Raw genomic sequence first — 16,145 nt, 5'->3', positions numbered from 1 at the left:
TAGCCTAGCCTATAGCCAAACCTTGGCCTGAGTGAGGACAACATCCCAAAAGGTGTTTTCTAATATATTCCAATAACATCAGTAGGATATCAATAATAGGCTTCCATGGTATGCAGTAGTCTGTATTGTTTCAAGTAAGGCTAGCATGGAGCAGTAAGGCTAGCATGGAGCAGTAAGGCTAGCATGGAGCAGTAAGGCTAGCATGGAGCAGGTTAAAGGATAAAGATTTTGCAGTCATGGTACCATGACTGGTTCAAAATGTTGACAGAAGTAGTTCTGGCTAACTCATTAATCCAGACTTGTGAAACTCCCCCAGGAGAGGCTGCACTGAATAACTCTGAAATGTTGAAGAAAAACAAGAATGCATTCAATGGTCAACTACATGCTCATGTGAGGGTTTATTTGGCTCTGGGCATTGTGTTGTTTTAACACTAACATGATTTGACATAATGTTACTCCTGGATTATTTTGTCAACCTCTAACTGGAATGACCTTTCGGAACAGAGGAATGTAGCCTACCACTTTGCCTTTGGCCAACAACTAAAACATATATTCCAAAACCAAAACGTGTAGTTCACTGTTTAACAGCCTGGAACTTCTACAGGAAATACATTATTTGGTAACCAAATGATTAAATATTCACAGATTTGTAATAGGTTGACAGGTGCTCAAAAGAGACATCTCGTGTCAATCCCACTTGCCACCTCCATTCTCCCCTCCTTGATTGTTGTGAAAATACTGAAGTGATGAGGGCAGATACAGAGTAATAGAGTTCACGAATCAGATCCTCCATCAGAGAAAGAGAGGAAAGAGAGAAAGAAAGGGAGAAAGATAGGAGAGAGAAAGAAAGAAGGAGAGAGAATTTCCTCAAAGGAATGCAACAGGACAGGATGGGAATGTTAACTTTTTGTATTGTCGGAATAAAACTATATCCTTATAATGATCATTAAGGTGAGCTACTGCAAAATGTCAGGTGCAAGAGCACACAAACTGCAGTTATTCAACCAAAGGCAATGGCTAGGCTATATAAGCTAGCTAGGCTATCAGTAAATTATGTATGATAAGCCTACAGTGCAAACAGTAAGGGTACACATTGCACAAGCTGCATGCAACGTCAATAGCGGAGGTCACATTCTAGAAGGATGACTGCCTTGGTCAACTCAAGGAAAGTCACTAAATACAAGCCCTCTAGGATTCTGTTTAGCAGAAAAACACTGTCCCATTTTTGGGAATGTTATGGGGGGCAAATAAAACACAATTTCATGCTTCTTCTCCTCACGTTATGGATTGACATGGGAAGCTCAGTGAAGCTGCTTCATCCAGTGACATCAGCGGGGGGGAAAGACTGGGAAGAACAAGTGTGAACATGAACATTTCTAAATAAAGCATTGAAAAAAAATAATTACTGACAGAAAAGAAACTGAAAAGAAAGAAAAAAACAGAAGAAGCAAATCATCGTTGAATCCTATTATGGGCAAAGCAGCAGCGGCATATCAAACCAAATGTACCTATATTCATTCAGGTCAGAGGTAAAAACCCAACCCCCCCCACACACACACACACACACAAATAAGAGAACAGAAATTGGCAGTGTTGCAGCGTGCTGGGTAAATGATCTACTCAAGAACAAAATAGGAGCCCGGTTCTCGTTCTCAGCCAGTCAGTGAATTACAGACTAACCAAGAACACGTAGCTAGATCTGTATGAGCACGTTGTGATCAGTTTGCGGTGGATGCTGTGCTTGAAGAGAGCCGCGGCCTGTAATAATGTCTGACAGCCAGCCCTGGCCCGTGTCAAAGTCGTCCATCCCACTGGCCCTGTGCTGTGCTCTGTCCCTGCAAACTTTGCCCTTGGTTCTGCTTCAAACCAACTCCAGGAAGAACTCGCTCCGCTCTGATCTCCCAAGGTCATTCAACAGAGGAGAGAGAGAAACCAGAGAGGGAGGGGGGAGCGAGAGAGTGGGAGGGGGAAAGAGAGAGGGGGGGGGGAGCGAGAGAGGGAGGGGGAGGGTGAGAGCGAGCAATAGAGAGAGCGAGACGGGGAAAGAGAGAACAGGTTTTTCAACTTTCACTGCAGCACTTGCATGGACGACCCCATTTTCATCACTTCTTTCCTTTGAGCGCAAAGAAAGACATCTCTGTCCGCAAGTCCCTTATTCCTCATCCCTCACTGTCCTTTCATCCCTCTCTCCGCTGACAGAAAGACTGCGGGAGTCAGTCTCACATTCTTGTGACCTTCATCGAACAACTAGGCCCAGGCAGCTCTGGCACCCACTGCTGCTACCTGCATATTAGCCTCAATAACATAACACCACCAGCAACCTTTACCTGGCAGTTTGGCTCATGTGTTGACAACACACAACATTACATACACACTCAAAACTGGGCTGCCTGCAAGGGCAAAGGAATATGGCACACAAGACCTGTGTGTAGTCACTTTAGCTGGAGAGCGTGCTTGCTGCAAGTATGTGTGTATGGTCGAGTGTGTCTGTGTGTTTGTTTGGATTTTCATTTACTTTCCCAACCATTTTGCTTACGATGCAGTCCCGCTCACCTGCAAATGATATTCAAATCTCATGCAAACAGTGACGGGAGCTGGGATTTGGCAGCCAGGGCTTCAGCTCTGGAGTTATTGTCCTCCGTCTCCCCAACGGGACTTCATTTTGTCAGAGAGAAAGGCACCAATAGAAACGTTCAATTAGGGAGGACAGAGCTAAAGATGTTATAAAGATTCCATCTAAAGAGAGCTCACAATCCCACATCAAAAACCCCACAACTACGAGGTCTTGGATTGTCCCCCAAACATCCAGCAGTCAGCCCAGCAACCATCTTGCCCTCTCCATTGCATCACTGTCAGGCGAGTGTTAACTACTGGCCCTAGCTGGCCCTGGTCAGCAACCGCATTCACAGCACCGCAACCATCCTGGATGACTTTGAAGTCTGTCTCCCTGTGAGTACAGTGCTGGGCCGTTCTACCACAGCGCTACAGAGTCAATAACCAACACAGCCCAGAGAGAGAGAGACTAACAGCTGCTAACGTTCTGCTTGAAAGTCCAAAGTCAAAGCACAGCAGTAGCAGGGTCTCAAATAAACGCCAGCTACGGCTGTTCCACAGAACAAACAGCCTTATTCAATAGAACTTGTCTCAATATTAGTAGCCTACATTGTAGTGTTCATAGGAAAACATTAACATGACTCAAATCAACTGTGAAAAAAAAATATATACACATTCGCACCACTTTCACTTCTGCAAAATGCTAACTAAAGATGTCAACAACACCGATCCTGTACTGGAGTGACAGTTGAAGGACATGAGGGTGGCCGGACAGACTGCTGTCCGGTGCAGAAATATACCACCAAAAACACACACACACACAGATTTCTCTCAAGGAGAAAAGTAGAGGACGACAGAAGAGGAGGAGGACAGAGAGAGCATCCCATCTCTGCAGAGAGAGAGATAGATAAAGACGAGAAGTGACAAAAGTACACATGGGCAGTGGAGGAGTCCTGCTGTGGTCTAAAACACAGCCAGGTCTGTGGTTACTAGTGTGTGTGAGTTGTCACACTTACCCTGTGCCCTTCATGCTGTGTAGTAGGCTGTGGAAGAGCAAGAGAGAGAAAGGCTGTACTCTACTCTGCATTGTAGAAGAGAGAGGGGTGGCTGGTTGACACACAAAATCTCTGTAGCCCTCAACTTCCTCGGGCCCCGGAACCAGGAACAGACAAAAGGCAGTCTGCCCGTCCGCCGCCTTTACAAAGCATATAGCCTGCACGACAGAGAGAAGAGCATTCACCACCACCCCTTACCCCTCCCCCTCAACTGAGTCTCCACCGCTCCCCCCACCACCCTCCTTCTCCTAAACACACACCCCTCTCTCCCGTTTCTCCTCTGACCAAGTCCCCATTTGCCCCACAGCTGAGCGTCTCCCTCTTTTTCTCCCTCTCTTCCTATCACTCGTTTCCTCTCTCTCTCGCTCTCCAGGACAGCGACCCTTTCGTTTGTCATTCAGTTGACCCCTGCCTCAGCACACAGGAGGACAAAAAAGAAAAAAAGAGAGGTGAAGGAGCAACAAACGGCAGAACAGCGGCACTTCAGCGTCCCAGTTAAAAATCTCCTCCTGCCTCCTTGCCCTTTAATATTCAAAAGTAATCAATCTAGCCTGCAACATGATACTCAGACCCCGCCCCTGACCGGGCTCCTGCCCCGCTCTCAGACGATCCCCCAATGACAGGACAAAGGCCTTGCTTTCTATTGGCCGAGCCACATGCTCGTAGGCTCTGACACTTTCCAAGCTCCTCCCCCCAACCACCCATTTCACCGCCAGCCAACTTCCTGTTTTAAGTTACCTTGAGCTGAAGGATAGGGGTCAAGGAAAGAAACGAGGAAGAGAGAGAAAGAAGAACCAGACAAAAAAGAAAGTTATTAAAAAAAAGTGCGTTAGAGTGAGTGAGGAAGTGGTGCGTTAGAGTGAGTGAGGAAGTGATGAAGGTAGCTTGCCTCTGCATTCTGTGTCCTCCAGTTGATCTTGCGTTTCTCATGGCTGTACGGAGAAGAAAGGAACCACTGGCTGCTCTCTCTGACAACTGTTCCCTGCTTATTTACAATGTCAAACTAAATGTCTCCCTGAGTCCCGCCTCCCCACAGCCCGGACTGGCCAGTGACGTAAGCAGCCCTGCCACCCCTGATTGGCCAAGGGGAGTGTCAGAATGGATGCCGCATGTTGAAGCCACATGATTTAAAGAGAAACGGCATATTGAGCAGACACTCCGCCTGATACGTGTGCGCAGGCATAAAGTGCACACCCACAGGCACACACGCCTGTCTTTTCGCTGTCACAGCAGGTAGAGAGAGAATCTCAACATCCAGGCTATCTACTACATCTTACGTCTGTTTAAGTGATAATAACACAAAAACATAATTGAAAGGTATGCGTCCGTTCATTCACAAAAATGTACTAGAATAACTACTTATTACACAATGAACTTCATGTGAATTAATTAGGCTACACATCCATGCTATCTGATAGTAAGATCCAGATTCAGCAATAGATTAATGAAATACTGAATACCTAGCTCTAGGCTACTAATAAAAACATGTTTTATTTTATAGGAGTAGTGGCTGGGGGTATATAAATGCTGTTGTTATCTGATCAGGAGTTAAACAGACAGTCAGCCTTGCTGTTCTGTTATCTGGCCAGGGGTTAAACAGACAGTCAGCCTTGCTGTTCTGTTATCTGGCCAGGGGTTAAACAAACAGTCAGCCTTGCTGTTCTGTTATCTGGCCAGGGGTTAAACAGACAGTCAGCCTTGCTGTTCTGTTATCTAGCCAGGGGTTAAACAGACAGTCAGCCTTGCTGTTCTGTTATCTAGCCAGGGGTTAAACAGACAGTCAGCCTTGCTGTTCTGTTATCTGGCCAGGGGTTAAACAAACAGTCAGCCTTGCTGTTCTGTTATCTGGCCAGGGGTTAAACAAACAGTCAGCCTTGCTGTTCTGTTATCTGGCCAGGGGTTAAACAGACAGTCAGCCTTGCTGTTCTGTTATCTAGCCAGGGGTTAAACAGACAGTCAGCCTTGCTGTTCTGTTATCTAGCCAGGGGTTAAACAGACAGTCAGCCTTGCTGTTCTGTTATCTGGCCAGGGGTTAAACAGACAGTCAGCCATGCTATTCTACAAAATAACCTTAACATTAGGATGATCAAAAGTAATGCACTAAAGGAATAGGGTGCCATTTGGGATGCAAGAATGGTGTTTGGAGGAGCACTGTATATGGTGTTTGGAGGAGCACTGTATATGGTGTTTGGAGGAGCACTGTATATGGTGTTTGGAGGAGCACTGTATATGGTGTTTGGAGGAGCACTGCATATGGTGTTTGGAGGAGCACTGTATGGCTAGAAATCTGGTTAACAACAGATTAAGAAAATATCCTGGCACTGAAGTGAGATTTTATGTGAGGAGGGGCAAAGCAATTTGCTGAAACAGTTGCTTTTAGCTGGCAGTCTGCACAGATGATGGTGGAATGACCTGAGGATTATCCTGCATATTACCGCTGCAAATCCCTTACTGTACTGAGAAACAAGCCAGAGAGAGAGAGAGAGAACAAACTTGCTTCATTAATGAACAAACCAGGGGGAGGGGAGGCGGAAGGACGGACAGAGGAGTGTTGCTACAGGAAGTGGGGGGGTGAAGAGCGAGAGAGCAAACCTTCTCCAATAATTAACAAACCAGGGGGAGGGGAGGCGGAAGGACGGACAGAGGAGTGTTGCTACAGGAAGTGGGGGGGTGAAGAGCGAGAGAGCAAACCTTCTCCAATAATTAACAAACCAGGGGGAGGGGAGGCGGAAGGACGGACAGAGAAGTGTTGCTACAGGAAGTGGGGGGGGTGAAGAGCGAGAGAGAGCAAACCTTCTCCAATAATTAACAATCCAGGGGGAGGGGAGGCGGAAGGACGGACAGACAGAGGAGTGTTGCTACAGGAAGTGGGGGGGTGAAGAGCGAGAGAGAGCAAACCTTCTCCAATAATTAACAATCCAGGGAAAGGGGAAGGCGGAAAGAAGGACAGAAAGGAGAGTGCTGTTACAGGATGGGGGGGGGGGATCTCTTTCATATACCAGCTGTTTCAGAAAGGCATAGAATAAAAAAAAAGTAGTAAAAAAAAAAAACATGTGGAAAAATAAAAGCAACCTAAAAGACCTAGAGCAGGGCGGAACTAGAGCAGGGCGGAACTAGAGCAGGGCGGAACTAGAGCAGGGCGGAACTAGAGCAGGGCGGAACTAGAGCAGGGCGGAACTAGAGCAGGGCGGACCTACAGCAGGGCGGACCTACAGCAGGGCGGACCGCAGGTGCTTTTATTTGGTCCCCCAAGTTTTCGGAGAAAAAATTGTTGTGTGGAATTTTCATTGGTGGACATTAAAGATTGGGAAAACACCAGGAAATCAGCTCTAAGTGATTTTAATTTAAGAATTCTGTTCCCAAGTATTCCCACGCATAATAGAGAGACACGTGATCGTATACAAATGTAAGAAAGGTTTGAAATGATTATGTTTTAGTCAAACATATCTATTTGGGCATCTTGCGATCAATCTGCAGTCTACAAATTATTTGTATTTATATTCCTGCCATCCGTGGCTGAATCTTGTTGATGATCCCTGACCTAGTGGGTCTTCACACAGACTTTTTTGCAAAGATACCATTGGCTACACAAATTACTGCAATGACACGTCTCGACTGCTACCTCCGGAGTTAGAGCACAACACTAGCCTGACAGTTGCCCCCCTCTAAGCAGTGCAATGTAAACAGAATTGTCTCGTTGAGCCAGCACTCAAAGCAAAAATTGTAATAGCAGAGAAATGTTTTTGAAACCGCTGAAATGTACAGACATTTACCTTCTTTTTTTGAATTATTTTATTTAGTTTTACCTCAAATTGTAGTAACAGCCTGTTACATTCTGAAATTGCCACCACAGCTTTAAATATCAAGTGGTATTTTTTGTTTTTCTTGACTGCACTGAGCCACCGACATCCACGTCCAGGCAAGAAGCAACTCCCAAGGGAACTACCAATGTTTTAGGTGCAATTTGCTTTTGCCTCTTATAAAGGCCTAAACACTTCCATTATATTTTTAAATAAAGCCTGGTTTGTTAAGGTAACTTGAATTTGCTAGTGTTAGCATAATGTCAGCACGTTGATGTGAGAAATAAATTATTTTGTTCAGCCAGGTATCTAGCTTGCTAGCTAACGTTACCTAGCTGTGTAGCCCAGGGTTTCCGTTAGCTGGCAATTGCTGGCTTTTGGTTTATAATAAAAATGAAAAGCCAATAACTAAAACTGTTGCCGGCCATAATGACCTGTAGGAAAAAAATAGCTAAATAATGATTTTTATTCATTGGAGGAAATACATTGGATCGTCATGCTTATCAGTCTATAAGTTATTTGCATCTAGTGGAATTCAAATTCTCACACGCACACAGCGTGTGAATGGGATTTCTCCTGCTGCTGGTTGCTGCTGAAGTAAAACATGTGCTTTTGTAAGCATTCATTCAATGCGCAACAATTCTAAATGCAATCATGTCAAAAACTATTTTGGTGTAAGATTAAAAAGAGCTACTATTTTTATTTCTCAACTGGTAATTGAAGCACACCTCCCATTCACCATCAAGTGCAGGCAACAGGCTGTCAGCACGTCACACAACACTGTACAATGTGAGCTGGAAGCAGTATGCATTTTGAAATCATACAGTACTTAATTGTTTTATTTCATATTATGAGAAATGTCTTACTCTGCTTCAAAGTAGCCTATAGGCAAAATCCCACCATGGAAATGTGGAGGCAATTCAATTAGAAAGATTTCAAAGGCTGGGGATCCCACGCCCACGACTTTGACTTTTTCTTCCACCCCAGTAGCCGGATGCTGCTCTGGTCTGGTGAAAGTTTCTCCGCTGTGTCAGCTCTCCACAGCCGAATGGCCGGTGATAGGCAGGGTTCCATCCCTGAAGGGGTCTCCCCCTTCCCTGGAGGATAGAGCTGATCTCAACCCAACCAACCAGCCGTAGAGGTACGTCACTCGCCGTGGAAGTCAAAGAAGGCGTCCTCTGGCAACGGGGTCTCCATGGAGATGTTGAGCCCGGAACTGACACAGACCAGAAACACCTTTGCCGCCCTGGATCCAGAGGATCCGGCGCCTTCGTCCGTGTTGGCTTCCCAATTAAGATCGGATCCGGAGGTACCTCAGTCTTCGGTTCTGTCTCCCTCTCCGGTGGCTTCTACCTCAGGTTCAGATCCTAGGAGCTGCTTGAGAGACCGGGCCATTCAACATCACCAGCTGTCGTCATAGGCAGCTCTATGGTGAGAAACATTTCGGTCCCCAAGGCAAAAACCCTGTGCTACACAGGAGCACGGGCACAGGAAATAACAAGGCTTCGTCCGATTGTTCTACTACAGATGCCAGGAGCTGACACTGTTGTAGTCAATGTGGGGTCAAACAGCATCAGGAGGGCTAGCTCTGAACATTTGAAAATGTATTTTAAAGAACTGATTTTAGTATTAAAAGACTCCAAAAACAGTCAATCATTTCAGGTCCAGTACCATCGTTGGGCCGTGGGTGTGAAAGATTCAGCAGACTGCTGGCATTACACATCTGGCTAAAAGACTACTGTAGTTCTGCTTGAGTCACTTTTAGTGATAACTTTGACACCTTCTTGAAACAGAAGATACTCTACAGGAATGAGTCCACCGAAATCATCTTGGTTCCTGGACTTGCATTGCAAGATAGAGCTGAAAAAATGACTGGTAAATGATCCAAGACCAGCTCAGTTAATCCCTACCACTGTGACAATGAGTCGTCATAATGCTGCATCAAATGTACAGTTGAAGTCGGAAGTTTACATACACCTTAGCCAAATACATTTAAACTCAGTTTCACAATTCCTGACATTTAATCAGAGTAAAAATGCCCTGTCTTAGGTCAGTTAGGATCACCACTTTATTTTAAGAATGTGAAATGTCAGAATAATACTAGAGAATGATTTATTTCAGCTTTTATTTCTTTCATTCCCAACGGGTCAGAAGTTTACATACACTCAATTAGCATTTGGTAGCATTGCCTTTAAATTGTTTAACTTGGGTCAAACCTGTCAGGTAGCCTTCCACAAGCTTTCCACAATAAGTTGGGTGAATTTTGGTATATTCCTCCTGACAGAGCTGGTGTAACTGAGTCAGGTTTGTAAGCCTCCTTGCTCGCCCACACTTTTTCAGTTCTGCCCACAAATGTTCTATAGGATTGAGGTTAGGGCTTTATGATGGCCACTCCAATACCTTGACTGTTGTCCTTAAGCCATTTTGCCACAACTTTGGAAGTATGCTGGGGATATTGTCCATTTGGAAGACACATTTGCAACCAAGCTTTAACTTCCTGACTGATGTCTTGAGATGTTGCTTCAATATATCCACCATTTTCCTTCCTAATGACGCCACCTATTTTGTGAAGTGCACCAGTCCCTCCTGCAGCAAAACACCCCCACAAGATGATGCTGCCACCCTCATGCTTCACGGTTGGGATGGTGTTCTTCGACTTGCAAGCCTCCCCTTTTTCCTCCAAACATAATGATGGTCATATTGGCCAAACAGTTGTATTTTTGTTTCATCAGACTAGAGGACATTTCTCCAAAAAGTATGATCTTTGTGCAGTTGCAAACCGTAGTCTGGCTTTTTTATGACGGTTTTGGAGCAGTGACTTCTTCCTTGCTGAGCAGCCTTTCAGGTAATGTCAATATAGGACTCGTTTTACTGTGGATATAGATACTTTTGTACCCGTTTCCTCCAGCATCTTCACAAGGTCCTTTTGCTGTTGTTCTGGGATTGATTTGAACTTTTTGCACCAAAGTACGTTCATCTCTAGGAGACAGAACGCGTCTCCTTCCTGAGCGTTATGACCGCTGCGTGGTCCCATGGTGTTTATACTTGCGTACCATTGTTTGTACAGATGAACGTGGTACCTTCAGCCATTTGGAAATTGCTCCCAAGGATGAACTAGACTTGTGGGGGTCTACAATTTTTTGGCTGATTTCTTTTGATTTTCCCATGATGTCAAGCAAAGAGGCACTGAGTTTGAAGGTAGGCCGTGAAATACATCCACAGGTACACCTCCAATTGACTCCAATTATGTCAATTAGCCTATCAGAAGCTTCTAAAGCCATGACATAATTTTCTGACATTTTCCAAGTGGTTTAAAGCCACAGTCAAGTTAGTGTATGTAAACTTCTGACCCACTGGAATTGTAATACAGTGAATTATAAGTGAAATAATCTGTCTGTAAACAATTGTTGGAAAATTACTTGTGTCATGCACAAAGTAGATGTCCTAACCGAATTGCCAAAACTATAGTTTGTTAGTAAGACATTTGTGGAGTGGTTGAAAAACAAGTTATAATGACTGTGTATGTTAACTTCCGACTTCAACTGTACATGATCATAGGGGCATTGGCAAACACAATGCAAGTAATTTAATTGATTTACCCCTAATTGCACCGATAACATCGGTTTATCCTACAGCTATTGTATTCCGTAATCATGAGCCTATAAACCAGAGTTACACTGTTAGCACTGACCACTTTATGCAGCTCACCCCGCACTATCATCTCCAATGTAAATAACATGAGTAAGTCTACCTCTGATAAGCTTCCCAGTAATGCATTAAAAACAATCAAGCAACCCAGAAATGTGCTTTAAAAAAGCCCATATTAACATATGTAGCCGAAGAAACAAGGTCCCTAACCCATTCATATTCTGACTATCTCTGAAACTCACTTAGAAAATACCTTTGATGATACAGTGGTAGCAATACATGGTTATAACATCTATGGAAAAGACAGAAATTCCTACGGAGGCAGTGTTGCGGTCTATACTCAGATCCACATTCCTGTAAAGCTTAGAGACGAGCTAATGTTAAATTCTGTTGAAGTAATATGCTTACAGGTTCATCTACCTCACCTAAAGCCTATTCTTGTGGGTAGCTGCTATAGACCACCAAGTGCTAACAGTCAGTATCTGGATAATGTGTGTGAAATGCTTGATAATGTATGTGATATCAACAGAGAAGTATATTTTTTGTGTGATTTAAATATTGGACTGGCTGTCATCAAGCTGCCCACTCAGGAAAATACTTAAAACAGGTTAGCTACAAACAGCACAGGAATTAAATCATCAACATGTATTGATCACATTTTAACTAATGCTGCAGATATGTGTGTTAAAGCAGTATCCAGATCCATAGGATGTGGTGATCACAATATAATAGCCATCTCTGGGAAAACCAACGTTCCAAAGGCTGAGCCTAATATAGTGTATAAGAGGTCGTACGAGAAGTTTTGTAGTGATTCATATGTTGTTGATGTAAATAATATTTGCTGATCTGTGGTGTGTAAATGAGGAGCAACCAGACGCTGCAGTTGACACATTTATGAAAATACATATTCCAGTTCCTAATAACCACGCACTCATTAGGAAAATGACTGTAAAAACAGTTAAACAGAAAAATTGTATGGTTGAGAGAGATGAGGGAATGGCCATTAAGTCTGGCAGTCCAACTGATTGGCAAATGTACTGCAAATTAAGAAAGCATGTAACTAAATACAAATACACTATGAAACAAAGATAAATGATATAAAGAATGATAGTAAAAAGCTTTGGGGTAATTCCAATACCCAAGAATAGTAAAGCCCCCTTTACTGGCTCAAATAGCCGACCAATCAGCCTGTTACCAACCCTTAGTAAACTTCTGGAAAAAATTGTTTGACCGGATACAATGCTAATTTACAGTAAAATTTACAACAGATTTTCAGCATGTTTATAGAGAAAGACACTCAACAAGCACAGCACTTACACAAATGACTGATGGTTGACTGAGAGAAATTGATGATAAAATTATTGTGGGGTCTGTCTTTTTAGACTTCAGTGCAGCTTTTGACATTATTGATCATAGTCTGCTGCTGTGTGTTATGGCTTTACACCCCCTGCTATAATGTGGTTAAAGAGTTACTTGTCTAACAGAACACAGAGGGTGTTCTTTAATGGAAGCCTATCAAATATAATCTAGTTAGAATCAGGAATTCCCCAGAGTAGATGTTTAGGCCTCTTGCTTTTTTCAATTTTTACTAACATGCCACTGACTTTGAGTAAAGCCAGAGTTTCTATGTATGCAGATGACTCAACACGTTACACGTCAGCTACTACAGCGACTGAAATGACTGCAACACTCAACAAAGAGCTGCAGTTCGTTTTTGAGTGGGTGGCAAGGAATAAGTTAGCCCTAAATATTTCTAAAACTAAAAGCATTGTATTTGGAACATAAACTCACTAAACCCTAAACCCCAACTAAACATTGTAATAAATAATGTGGAAATTGAGCAAGTTGAGATGACTAAACTGCTTGGAATAACACTAGATTGTAAACTGTCATGGTCAAAACATATCGATGCAGTAGTAGCTAAGATTGGGAGAAGTCTGTCCATAATAAAGCGATGCTCTGCCTTCGTAACAACACTATCAACAAGGCAGGTCCTACAGGCCCTAGTTTTGTCACACCTTGACTACTGTTCAGTCGTTTGGTCAGGTGCCACAAAAAAGGACTTTGAAAATGGCAATTGGCTCAGAACAGGGTAGCACGGCTGGCCCTTGGATGTACACAGAGAGCTAATATTAATAATATGAATGTCAATCTCTCCTGGCTCAAAGTGGAGGAGAGATTGACTTCATCACTACTTTTATTTATGAGAGATTGACATGTTGAATGCACCGAGCTATCTGTCTAAACTACAGGCACACAGCTCAGACACCCCACAAGACATGCCACAAGAGGTCTCTTCACAGTCCTCAAGTCCAGAACAGACTATGGGAGGCACACAGTACTACATAGAGCCATGACCACATGGAACATAATTTCACATCAAGTAACTGATGCAAGCAGTAAAATTAGATGTAAAAAACGGATTAAATAACACCTTACAGAACAGCAGGGACTGTGAAGCAACACAAACATGGCACAGACACATGCATACACACACTATACATACACAAGGCTTTAGTACTGTAGATAAGTGGTAGTAGTGGATAAAAAAAATTTAATAAAAATTTATTTCACCTTTATTTAACCAGGTAGGCTAGTTGAGAACAAGTTCTCATTTACAACTGCGACCTGGCCAAGATAAAGCATAGCAGTTCGACACATACAACACAGAGTTACACATGGAATAAACAAACATACAGTCAATAATACAGTAGAAAAAAAGAAAACAAAAAGTCTATATACAGTGAGTGCAAATGAGGTAAGATAAGGGAGTTAAGGCAATAAATAGGCCATGGTGGCGAAGTAATTACAACATAGCAATTGAACACTGGGAATAGTAGATGTGCAGAAGATGAATGTGCAAGTAGAGATACAGGGGTGCAAAGGAGCAATTTAAATAAATAAATACAGTATGGGGATGAGGTAGTTGGATGGGCTATTTACAGATGGGCTATGTACGGGTGCAGTGATCTGTGAGCTGCTCTGACAGCTGGTGCTTAAAGCTAGTGAGGGAGATATGAATCTCCAGCTTCAGTGATTTTTGCAGTTTGTTCCAGTCATTGGCAGCAGAGAACTGGAAGGAAAGGCAGCCAAAGGATGAATTGGCTTTGGGGGTGACCAGTGAGATATACCTGCTGGGGCGCGTGCTACGAGTGGCTGCTGCTATGGTGACCAGTGAGCTGAGATTAGGCGGGGCTTTACCTAGCAGGGTCTTGTAGATGACCCGGAGCCAGTGGGTTTGGCGACGAGAGTGAAGCGAGGGCCAGCCAACGAGAGCGTACAGGTTGCAGTGGTGGGTAGTATATGGGGCTTTGGTGACAAAACGGATGGCACTGTGATAGACTGCATCCAATTTGTTGAGTAGAGTGTTGGAGGCTATTTTATAAATGACATCGCCGAAGTCGAGGATCGGTAGGATGGTCCGTTTTACGAGGGTATGTTTGGCAGCATGAGTATAGGATGCTTTGCTGCGAAATAGGACGCAGATTCTAGATTTGATTTTGGATTGGAGATGCTTAATGTGAGTCTGGAAGGAGAGTTTACAGTCTAACCAGACACCTAGGTATTTGTAGTTATCCACATATTCAGAGTCAGAGCCGTCACATAAGTCAGAGCCGTCCAGAGTAGTGATGCTGGACGGGGGGGCAGGTGCGGGCAGTGATCGGTTGAAGAGCATGCATTTACTTTTACTTGCATTTAAGAGCAGTTGGAGGCCACGGAAGGAGAGTTGTATGGCATTGAAGCTCGTCTGGAGGTTAGATAGCACAGTGTCCAAGGAAGGGCCGGAAGTATACAGAATGGTGTCGTCTGCGTAGAGGTGGATCAGAGATTCACCAGCAGCAAGAGCGACATCATTGATGTATACAGAGAAGAGAGTCGGCCCGAGAATTTAACTCTGTGGCACCCCCATAGAGACTGCCAAAGGTCCGGACAACAGGCCCTCCGATTTGACACACTGAACTCTATCAGATAAGTAGTTGGTAAACCAGGCGAGGCAATAATTTGAGAAACCAAGGCTGTTGAGTCTACCAATAAGAATGTGGTGACTGACAGAGTCGAAAGCCTTGGCTAGGTCGATGAATATGGCTGCACAGTAGTCTCTTATCGATGGCGGTTATGATATCATTTAGGACCTTAAGCGTGGCTGAGGTGCACCCATGACCAGCTCTGACACCAGAATGCATAGCAGAGAATGTACGTGAGATTCAAAATGGTCAGTAATCTGTTCACTTGACTTTCGAAGACGTTAGAAAGGCAGGGTAGAATAGATATAGGTCTGCAGGGAACACGTGATGCCTGGAGAGCTGGGCAGACGTTGACAAACCGAGCTCTTCAAAGTTATTTCATTATTACCTAAATAACAACATTGAAACAATATTCTAACACTGGCTGATAAATTGTCTAGTACTTACCTTCCCAAAGAGCCATGGACCACTGACCGAGAGGCAAGAAGGACGACCAAAACGTTGTTGATTCCCAAGATAACGATACAGCTAGCAAGATTAGCATTAGCCCTCATAACTCAGACGACAGTTCCAGACTGTTGCTCTCGGCAGGCTCGCTGGCTACTCTCCTCCGGGAAATTCAGGATGGTAACAAAGGTCTTTCTATGAAAATGGATAAGAAATTGTCTGAACTCCATTCTTCCATTGACGACCTGAAATCCTCCATGAATGATCTCCTTGAGAACGACTGAGGCAGAGTTGAGCATTAGCAACATGACCAGGTTCTGATACAACTGCAGAAGGACAATGCCTACCTCAAAAACAAGGTAGATCAGATGGAGAACCAGAGCAGACGTAGTAATATCCGTGTGGTGGGATTGAAAGAGGACAGCGAGGGCCGTGACCTGGTCCGTTTCTTCACTCAATGGATCCCGGGTGTCCTAGGCATAATCAACTTCACCAAGCCGCTGGAAATCAAACAAGCCCACAGAACAAAAGCGCCGAAACCCCGGCCAGATGAGCCCCCACGGGACGCCCTGATCAGGTTCCTCCGTTTCCAAGACAGAGAGAAGATACTGCAACTCGCAAGAGCCAAAGGTGACATCACCATCGATGGCAAGAGGGTCAGCCTTTTCCCGGATATG

The 16,145-nt window shown here is 44.1% G+C and overlaps 1 protein-coding gene across 10 annotated transcripts in view; it reads right to left on the bottom strand.

Moving 5' to 3' along the window:
* The window catches only part of LOC109907235 (nuclear transcription factor Y subunit gamma-like), a 51,746-nt gene that overhangs the window by 18,787 nt on the left and 16,814 nt on the right, over positions 1 to 16,145 (bottom strand). For 3 of the 10 annotated variants that reach the window (XM_020505090.2, XM_031795198.1, XM_031795194.1), the window contains exon 1: positions 4,498 to 4,620. The exons of 5 other annotated variants lie outside the window; for them this stretch is intronic. The gene's annotated coding sequence lies outside the window, so the exon portion shown is untranslated. Of the gene's footprint in view, positions 1 to 3,569; positions 4,148 to 4,497; positions 4,621 to 16,145 lie in introns of those variants that run through there. 2 more of the 10 variants (XM_020505091.2, XM_031795195.1) reach the window with 2 other exon arrangements.

The sequence above is a fragment of the Oncorhynchus kisutch genome, linkage group LG17 (assembly GCF_002021735.2).
Source record: "Oncorhynchus kisutch isolate 150728-3 linkage group LG17, Okis_V2, whole genome shotgun sequence".
Classification (NCBI taxonomy): Eukaryota; Metazoa; Chordata; class Actinopteri; order Salmoniformes; family Salmonidae; genus Oncorhynchus; species Oncorhynchus kisutch.
Note: the sequence above shows the minus strand (reverse complement) of the source record. Positions and strands in the feature narration are given on the sequence as shown.